We start from the raw sequence: 10,697 nt of genomic DNA on the forward strand, positions 1-10,697 counted from the left end.
AAAAGGCAGGAGCCACACCAAGCAGGATGTAGCAGGATGAAAGCAGTATATGGTATGTTTTAATGGGCCCCAACAGTTGTCAGTGCTCTTCAATACCGCTATAAAGCAGTAGTGTGGCTCCTGCCTTTTATATACCGCTTTCATAGTGCAATATCCTGCTTGGTGTAGATGAGGCCTTTGAATTCCAGAACTAACCCTTTTCCCCTTTAAAAAAAATCCACTCCTGGTCTACTCCCCACCAGCTTTCATCATTTTAGCAGAATTTTTTTTGGCAGGGGGGGGGGCATCACGCTGTTGTTGTGATTGTTAAACAACTGGGAGTCTTGCTGATGTACTTCAAATCACCCAGAGTTCGATTCCAGCCTGGATTCTGCCCACCTCATCATAGCTGGTGATGTTAATATTGTGTATGACAAACACAGAACTATAGGCAGGGCTTTCTGCCAGAAGTAACAGGGGCTGAAAATTAGGGATGTGCACGAACCCCCTGATCCTCTTCGCGCCCGATCCTCAAATTGTGGATCGGGCCCGCTCTGCCCCGCCTCGATCCGCCTAGGGGCCGCTCCGCTGCGAATCACCTCGATTCGCTCCGCAACGCTCCGTGGCTCCCCCGATCCGCTCCTGCTTCTCCGGTCCGAGGAGAAGCGGAGCACATCCCTACTGAAAATGCTGGAGGAAGCCTGACACCGGTACTTATCTCAGCCTGTTTTGGGATTCCACGGACATCTCTCAGGACACTGTGGGTGGGATTCCAGTTGAACCGATTCCAGTTGAACCGTGCAGCCCTCAGCTGTAGTCTTGAACAGCCTTCTCCAACCCAGCTCCTTTCAGATGTGTGTACATCAGTGAATGTTAAAGACTATTCCAGTACAAAAGAAGCAACCACAGGACATTGCCAAAATATATGTTTAAAAGAATCAACAGCTGAATTGCAGCGCCAGCAATTAGCTGAATTAGACAATTCGAGGCTCAACTTCTGCAATGTGCTGTACCTTTGTGCCTAGTCCGGAAACTTCAATTAGTTCAAAATATGGCAGCTAGGTTGGTCACAAGTACACCTAAGGGTGACCATATTACACCAATTTTAAAATCACTTCACTGGCTGCCAATTAGTTTCTGAGCAAAGTATAAAGTGTTGGTTATTAGCTTTAAAGCCCTACAAGGTTTGGGTCCAGGTTACCTGCGTGATCACCTTCTCTCGTACAATCCGCCCCGCACACTCAGGTCCTCTGGGAAGAATTTTCTTCAGTCAGCGACAACTAAGCTGACAACCATTACCCAGAGGACCTTCTCTTCTGCCACTCCCGAACTGTAGAATGGCCTGCTAGGAGAGATTCGCCAACTTAACAGTCTTTCTGAATTTAAAAAAGCTATAAAGACTGATCTCTTCCGGCAGGCCTACGCAGCCGAATTTTAAGATGTCTGGTTGTTATTTTAATAATGTATTACTTTTATACGTTTTTAATCAGTTTTATGTATTTTATAGTATTTTGTATTTTATGTTGCTCCCCACCTCGATCCAGAGGGAGAACCGGGAAATTATTATTATTATTATTATTATTATTATTATTATTATTATTGAACAGACACAAAACCAAAGTTTTTTTGCTGAATAAGACACAGCCTACGATCCACAGATGCAACAGCTAAATGCATTTTGTGGTAGTAACCGCAGCAGTTTCTTGAATTCCCAAATGTGCCCACCGGTCCAAAAAGGTTGGGGACCCCTGCTCCACGTGACTAAGCTCCGTAGGTCAGATCTGTTGCAAACTGAAGGAGTTAAAGTCAGTGGGCAGCGAAGGGGAGGAAAAGATAACAGAGCGAAAGGTAGAAATCCACTCAGCATTGGATGGTTTTCCTAAGTGGGGGAATTGAGGATTTTTTATGCTGGCAACAATATTTCCTTCCAGCATATCTATTCTTTTTGGCAAATAAAGCAACACAGTGAGTTAATTCAGCCCAATTCCAGCTCCACAAATCTCGCTCATTGTGCAGCTTCCAGACTCCACCAGACAGCAATATGCACAGAAAAGCAAACATGTTTAAGTTACGGCGACCTTTGAACCCACAAACTGCTCAACAGGGGGCATGATGTGGGCTTTCTGGAAAACAAATACCAAGATAAACTGTTGTCAAGGAAAGAACAGGTCTTTTGAGTAGCAAACGGTGTGCCTGCGGTTTTCACACCTATGTTTTAGACTTGTTCGGCAAGAAGCCAGATTCAAAGCCTGGTGCCGGCTTCAAACGATTCAAAATATCTGCTGGAAAAACCACTTAACATAACTCCCAAAGTTGTAAACAGGACTACTTTTGTGTGCAAGGAGAAATTGCCGTGGCTGGAGGGCGTTTAGAAAAAGATACTTATTGTTAACCAACACACATTTCTCTAAACAGAAAATACAGTTGGGTTTTCATCCGCCACTATTCTTGAATTACAAACTTGAGGGCATATTCAACCATGTTCCCTCCCCCTCCCTGTCAGCCCTCCACATTATTTTCTATGCCTTAATGACTTACCATTTAGATTACTGCAGTGCCTTCTTCAAGGGGCTGCCTTTGAAGGAACTGCAGCTAGGACAACATGCAACAGCCAAATTGCTTTCAGGTATGGGCTTTGTAAACCATCTAACGTTGTGCGGTGTTGGACTGGGAATCAGGAGATCCGGGTTCTAGTCCCCACTCAGCCATGGAAGCTCACTGGGTGACTTTGGGCCAGTCACTGACTCTCGGCCCAGCCTACCTCACAAGGTTGTTGTGGGGATAACATGGAGAAGCGGAGGACCATATAAGCAACCTTGAGTCCCTTGCAAGAGGAAAAACGGCAGGATATAAATGTAATAATAACTCAAGTAAATAAAACCCTGGTCTTATAACCAACTATACTGGCTATGAATTTGTTCATGCATCAAATTCAAGATGCTGCTTCTTACCTACAAATTCCTAAATGGTTTGGGGGAAAGCTGAAAGATTGCCTCCCCTTGTATGAAGCTTCCCAAACTTTATAACACTCTTTGGAGGCCCTGTTATGTGCCTCACCACCAACAGCGGTTAGGATGACAGGGCCTTTTCTGTGGTAGCACCCCAACTTTGAAATTCCCTCCCCGCAGAGGTCAGATTGGCCCCATCTTTCATGTCGGCTGTAAAGACTGTTTTGTTTAGGTTGGTTTTTGATGGGTCCTAAACGGTTTTATTTCGCTCTTTTGTTGTTTTAAAGACGGCTTGTTCTGATCTTAATCTGGATTGCTTGACAAGACATTGTTTTAAAGTTGTAAATCACCTTAGGGGCTCTTTTGGCACAAAGGTGATTTATCAATATTAAAATGAAATACATTCCTGGTATACAATCCTATGCATGTTTAGACAGAAAAATGTTGCATAGTTCATGCCATTTTTCATCCAGCTATAAGACTTTTTTTTCTGTCTAAACCTGCATAGGATTGTGACCTTAGTCTTCAAAATTGGGGAAAACTCATCACATTTTGATGAGAAATATCCACATTTACACCACTGCCTTCATCAAACACTCAACATATAGCAACAAGGCTTCTCTCTCTCTCTCTCTCTCTCTCTCTCTCTCTCTCTCTCTCACACACTCACACACACACACACACACACACACACACAGAGGAAATACTGAGATTGTGCAACTAAACGCTACTACTTGGTCAAAGACAAAACTGAAAAACTGCTTCAAATTCCTAGGCCAAAAGCATAACATTTTGAGCCAGATTTTTCCAGCCCTTCACTATTCTAGAGATGTTTCTTCCATTTTCATTTTTTCTCAAAATATTTTCCAAAAATTAATTTAAAACGAAAGCATTTTTAGTAAAGAAAATACAGATGCAACATCAAGCTGGTAAAATAATAAAAGGCCAGTAGACATTGATGGTGCTATATAAATAAATAAATAAATAATAATAATAATAATAATAATAATAATAATAATAATAGACAAGCTCAAAATCACTGTTCATTAAAAGCTCAGGCAAATAAGAGCCTGGATCCAACCCTTGTGGAAGTCCAGTTATGGGGTGGGAGATTCCTTCCCCTCCCCCCCAGTAGCCCCCCAATACATTCCAGAAGGTAACCTCAACCCTCTGGAACAGATTTGAGGTGTTGCGGGAGAAAATCTGTTACACCAGTGATTCTCTCCCACTGGTGGAGCAATCCAACTGGATACAACTCATAGCCTTCAACTGGCACATACAACTTAACAAGGTCTTCTGTGGAGACTCCCAACTCACCTCCAAAGTTTGGAGGACCCCAAAAATGGCCTGCAATAAGGACTAGAATGTCTGCATAGCTTTGTATGCACATGCTGGAGCGTGTTCAGAGGAGGGCAACCAGGATGATCAGGGGTCTGGAAACAAAACCCTATGAAGAGAGACTGAAACAACTGGAGAATGTTTACCTGGAGAAGAGAAGATTGAGGGGAGACATGACAGCACTCATCAGATCTCTTCTCGATCCTCCCAGAGTGCAGGACACAGAATAACAGGTTCAAGTTACAGGAAATCAGATTCCAGCTTGACATCAGGAAAAACTTCCTGACTGTTAGAGCAGTACGACAATGGAACCAGTTACCTAGGGAGGTTGTGGGCTCTCCCACACTAGAGGCCTTCAAGAGGCAGCTGGACAACCATCTGTCAAGGATGCTTTAGGGTAGATTCCTGCATTGAGCAGGGGGTTGGGCTCGATGGCCTTATAGGCCCCTTCCAACACTACTATTCTATGATCCTTTCTTACTGTCCTTTCAATAAGTTAAAATTAAAATAAAAGCTAGAGATGAAAATAAGCAATGCAATCTAGGGCTTGTTTTTAATCTACTTTCTAGAAGAGTGCAAATCATGCAAGACCGAAGAAGTAGGGCGAGTGTGAGGGAGCGGTGTTGATTGTTTAATGACTGCTCGTCACACAAGGTTTTATTTCTACTACCATGTATTTATTGAAAACCCAGTAAAAGCCAGTGATAAACAGTGCCATGCAGCAGCAGCAGGCAAAACCTGGACACGATACCAGCACAACTGGTGAATGAGGTTCTTTTACACCATCTCTGTTTGGAGAATTCCACAGGACGCTCCCTCCCTTCTCAACACTCAATATTCCAAACACACCCAGTCCCTGAAGCAAGAGATTAGACATATATTAAAGAGGAAATGTGCTACAGAAAACTTGCCAGTTATGATTTCAAGGGCCAAATTCATTGCTAGTGAAAGTCCAGAGGGTAAGCAAAGTGCATTTAAATGAGAGGGGAAAGAATCAAACGCAGTACTGCACTTACCAAGGTGCCCTATGCATCCCACTTCAAAACAAAACAAGTAATACATTTTCTTATTGGCAGCTGAGATTGCTGTGAAATAGATTTCTGTTGGTGCTGAAAACTGTGGGTCCAAAGGAGTTGTTTCGTAGGGTGACCATATGAAAATGAGGACAGGTCTCCTGTATCTTTAACAGTTGCATAGAAAAGGGAATTTCAGCAGGTGTCATTTGTATATACAGGGAATCTGGGGAAATTTCCTCTTCATCACAGCAGTTAAAGCTTTTAATATGGTCACCCTATGTTTAGTGTGTTGGAGCTCAGCCTCCACTTATGCTTTGTACTCAATCCATTGGCAGGTTACTTGTCCTTTACTCTGCCTTCCAAGGCAGCCATTTTGTGATGGTGCCCCAGACAGTTTATCAAATTGCCGTTGGCTCAAAAATCTTGCCAATGCACACACACACATATTTTACAGCTCTGGTCGTATAATACACCAGATGCTCCACTCCCAGATATGTCATCCCTGGGACCAACACCTAGGATTAGCACCTGAAGAGGGGTTTCATTATCCCCGTCACTATCTTGTAAGCTGCTATCAGATGCCTGTTGTAGTTTCCATCTCTGAAGCTAAGCAGGCCTGGGCCTGACCAACGTTAAGAGACCGCTAGTAAGAAGAAGAAGCTGAGCACAGTTTGCTTCTCTCCCACGGAATACATTCATCCTGCTAGAAGTAGCTATGCTTAACCCAAGCTGCAGAATTCTGAAGCTACCCCAGCTGCCATTCTCTCAGCTTATCTTATACCCCAATTTAACAGCTAACTGTCCTTAAAGGTGGTGGAGCAAAGACAATGGATATCTTAACGACATAGGATGGGATACAAATGTTTTAAATAAATAAAATAATAAATAAAAGGCGACCTGCTTCCTCGTGAGTTTCCCAGAAGATGCTCAGCTCCAAGGAAACTTCAGAATCCTCAACGGTCAGAACCAGGCTTAAGCATAGCTCCCCCTTGATGCAATGTGCAGCCAAACTCTTAAGGCAACAAAAGCATATCCCATCTCCACCTATAGATAAGCTACATTACACTGTGGTTTACTTATTTAGTTATTAGTACATACAGTCCTGTAAACATAACATAATAAACTCTGGAAAATGGGTTGAGCTCGTATAGCACTCCGAACTATTTGTTACGCTTGAAACTAGGCATAACGCCCCTAAAGTTCAAACCAGCTCTTAGCTTGCAAGGTCCTTAGCTCCCCATTTTCTCACTCATCTATTCACAACCATTGTTATTCCCATCTTCAAGATGACAACGTAAGTCTTGGGGATTTCATTTTCCAGGAGCCCATAGCGTCTGGGCTTTGAACAGGTCTTCAAGATGCTTACGACCCCAGCTTTCCAGAATATCACCAGTAAGCAACAGCAAAAGCTGGGAGCTGAATATTTATGCAGGGAGGGGTACTCTATCTGCTCTACTAGTGGAAACACAGCATTCTTCCTTCCTTCCTAGTTTGTAGGAAAACCAAGCACTCTGGTCAAACATGTGGGGAAGACCTGTATTCTTCCCCTATCAAGGTGCACTGGAGAGAGTGAAAATGCATTTAATGAATCACGGGGATCCCTGCTCACTAGGTAGGGAGCAAGGGGCTCATTTAGCAAATATATATGTCATGGGTTAAGGGGAAAATATGGTGGGGGAAATGGGGTTATCAAGGTAGATTGGAAAGCAAGCTCAAGAGCCTCCTATGGAGAAGATTCACTGCGATCATCGCTCTATGTTGGCTTGATAAAAGGTAGAACCAGTTGTGAAAGGCTGAACTCTGAAAACACATACACAAAACCAACCCAGCAACCTGGGATCATGTTCTTCCGTTTGTTAATAAAAGATTCAGGCTGGCAACCTAATAACATCTTCCGCACCACAGCTCAAAATGCACTCTATAAACATTCTTTGCACCTTAACGCTGAATAAAGCATCACAAGCTGCTACCATTATCTCCTTTGTTTTGATTTTTTAAAAACATAAGTACATTTATCCTATATTTAACCATGCAAGTAGTATGAATATGACATCGATGCTTTACAGAAAGGACATGTTAATGAGACACGACATGCTGAATATTTTAAACACAATGCCATCTCACTCCGCACACACTGTTCTGAGCACATTACAGAGCATGATCAGAGCATCTGACAACATTCTGTCCAATCCAGTTTCACAATACCCTCTTTATGTAACTGTCACACAGCATCAAGGCAGAGAAAAGGACAGGAACAAAATTGCGCGAAAACCGGGATAAGAAGATTCACAGATATGTATTTTTTAACATCTGCTGCATTTTAATAGACTGTATTCATACAAAAACATTATCCATGTAGAAAACACGGCTACCAAAGATATTACGGCATTGTACCACTAGTCAGCGTGGCATGGCATTCATCTCAACATTAGGAGGCAGTAGATCCACAATTTGGTATTGTGGATACCTAAATCATTAATAACCACTTTATACATTCAGCAGAATCAACTGATAAAAGCTTTTCCTGGATTGTACCACTTCAGGCTGCAGGTAGGAGTTGTCTACTTAATGTTTCTCCATTGAAAGAAATCTAAGATGTCAGGGAGTATAGCCTAGCCTTCTTCCAGACACTTATCATTAAAGATGTGGGCACAATTATAGCACAGTTCTTTCAGGTGTGAACCAAGGTAGCACTTTTGTCTCATCTTGTTTGGAGTTATGGCTTATGACAGCTTACATTTTTCGTGATAATATGGAACCCCACCTCTCTTCATTACCTGGCTACCCATGCACCATCACCTGCTAAGGAAATTCCCAAAGGGCTTGTCAATATCACCTTGTGCTGCAGCCTCACTCCAGTGCTGGAGTGAAAAGTGACATTGACAGATCACCTTTGCAGCCAGTTCCCAGTCTGAAGGTGGAAGAAAAATAAGGGTAGTTGACAAACACTTAGCAAATTTTGCATCATTTTTTCACCTTTCTCCTCCATGGAGCATCAACTACAGCCATGTGGAAGCCCTTACGGAGAAAGGAGCAGGCAAGTAAAGTTTCCCTAGCTGCAGCGGCTTGTGCGAATGCTAGTTAGTGGGCTAATTATTTTTCCCCTTTTGGGAGTAGAGCTGACAGCAATAGTGTTGTGGAAGGTGCACTTTAAGGGTTGAAGTTACCCCAACAGAAACAGCCCCGGGGTTCTATCCCATGCCAGTCCTACTTAAGAGTAGATCCACTAAAATGAATGGGACTTACATTAAACTAACAATGGATACCACCAATAGGAAGGTGATGTTTCCTCATCAAACCTATCCATCACATGGGGACCACCTATTGAACAATTAGCCTTGAATAAGGCTAATATTGATATAGCATTGGCAAAAATACAAACAAATCCTCTTGATTCTGCTGAATGTGTAAAGTGGCCGTAAGGGAAGTAAACGTCAGAGGACTCCTCAAGTTCGCTAACTCATATATGCTACTGCAATATGCAACTGAATCAAAGACAAGAGCCACCTCCATCATGGGTTCTTTGTACCTTTAAACCGAAGAGAGAGATGCCCAAATACACCTTAAATACAGGCCAGAGAGGGGAAATTAAGGAGCTTAACAGAAAGGAAGCATGCTGAGGACAAAGTCCATTCCAAAGCCTTTAGTTTAGAAAGACGCATATGACACTTCACATATTTCATTTTACCTGTAAAGTTAAAGGAAGGAGAAACATGTACACAGGCATACAATGTTGCCTCTACACCCATACAGGTAAACTGAAGTTGCTCTCAAGGGCAAAAAAACAACAACATCTCAGTTCCTTGCAGTCTTTGCAAACACTTGCATTTAACTCAAGGCAAACATTGAAAAACAGTCACACGTCACCTTTATGTGAACTTTCCTGCTTTTTCTTACACGGAAATCATTCTGTGTTGCAAATTGAATGCAAGTAGCCCTTAGGACATGGTTGGCAATTGCTAAAATTTACCTACTCCAACAGGGGCCAGTCAGAGGACCCCCAGTAACAGGAAGTTTGGGCAATTCTTGAACGGGGTTTGTGTTGGGTGAATAGAGCCTCTATTCTAGTTGGACCTTGAATGAAGGGGGAAGAGCTTGGCTAAGGGGCAACTCCAACTACGAAAAGGCAACACCCCCCAAAACCTATATGTCAATCTGGGGGGGGGGGGACGACTGTAAATAGGGGGAAATAAATCACTAATCCCAAATCCCATTCTGAAAAGAGGAAATCTCACCTTCCTAACAAGGGGGTTACTCCCAAACCATGGGAGCTGCCTCAATGCTATATTCCTTTCTCCTCACCCCCGCCAAAAAAAAAGTCCTAAATATAGGGACACCCCCCCCTAGTCCTACACTGACCCTGAAAATTACAACCTATGGGGACGGGAAGCCTCCACCCCCAACTCTCCCCCCAGCTTTGAAAGCAAAGTCAGCCCCAACGCCACAAACCCCTTCTGAAAGGATAAAAACGTAAATGTGGAGGAACCTCCATCCTTAGCCCTGAGTTACAGGGAGGTAGGGAAACCCTGATCCCAAAAGATGGAGGGAACCTCGCCCCCGCCCCAGATGTGACCCCAATTGCTGGAGCTACATTTATATCACACACCCCAACCCCAGATGTGGGGAAATTCAAAACCCTAATCCTGAACAAGGGAGGAAGCCCCCCATACCGAAGGAAGGAAGGAAGGAAGCCCCCCACCCCAAATAACCCCCTACAGCTAAGGAAACATCCCACACCTACAGGCACCACCCTACAAAAAAAGGGGAAAGCACCCCTCAAATATTGAGTAGATAGGACCATAGCCCCCCAAAAACACAGGCAGGGGAGGGGGCGAGTCTTGGAGAGGCCCCCCACCCCTCGTATATGCCCTTGGGCTACGTGAGGGGGGCGCTGACTTCCAAGGCGGGAGGGGACCCCAGGCCCACGGAGGCGGGGGCCGGCGGCGCGTCCAGGCGAGCCCGGCGCCTCGAGCGGCCTGCCCTACCTGGCGAGGGGGCGACGCTGAGCGGGCGGGTCTCCTCTGGGCCTCCGCTTCCTTCTCGTCTCCCGCCGCTGTTCGCTGCTACCACCTTCGCCGCCGTCTCCCTCCGTCCCTTCCCTCGCTCGGCCCCAACTCGGCGGGGAGGAGCCGCGGCGGAGGCCTCTCGCCAATCCAGGCCCGGGGCGGAGCAGCGACGCCGAGTAGGGGACCGCCCGCCGGGGAGGCTTCAAGGCTGGCTGGCGCTGGGCCAGGCGGGGCACCCTCCGACCTGCCGGCTTCCTTCGCCCGCCCGCCCGCCGTCTCTGCTTCCCTCCCTCAGCCGTGCCAGGGACGGGCGGACCGGCCTCCTCCACCTCCTCCTCCTCCTTCCCCGCCTGGCTGAGGGAATTTCAGGCCGAGTGCCAAGCACAGCCCCACCACGTCCCACAGTGCCA

The 10,697-nt window shown here is 45.1% G+C and overlaps 1 protein-coding gene across 1 annotated transcript in view; it reads right to left on the reverse strand.

The window, feature by feature from the left end:
- The window catches only part of FBXO34 (F-box protein 34), a 73,653-nt gene extending 63,217 nt beyond the window's left edge, over nt 1-10,436 (reverse strand). The window contains 1 exon segment of the mRNA XM_063118194.1: nt 10,267-10,436. The gene's annotated coding sequence lies outside the window, so the exon portion shown is untranslated.
- Nucleotides 10,437-10,697: the final 261 nt, after the last annotated feature.

The sequence above is a fragment of the Elgaria multicarinata genome, chromosome 2, assembly GCF_023053635.1.
Source record: "Elgaria multicarinata webbii isolate HBS135686 ecotype San Diego chromosome 2, rElgMul1.1.pri, whole genome shotgun sequence".
In the NCBI taxonomy this organism is placed as follows: Eukaryota; Metazoa; Chordata; class Lepidosauria; order Squamata; family Anguidae; genus Elgaria; species Elgaria multicarinata.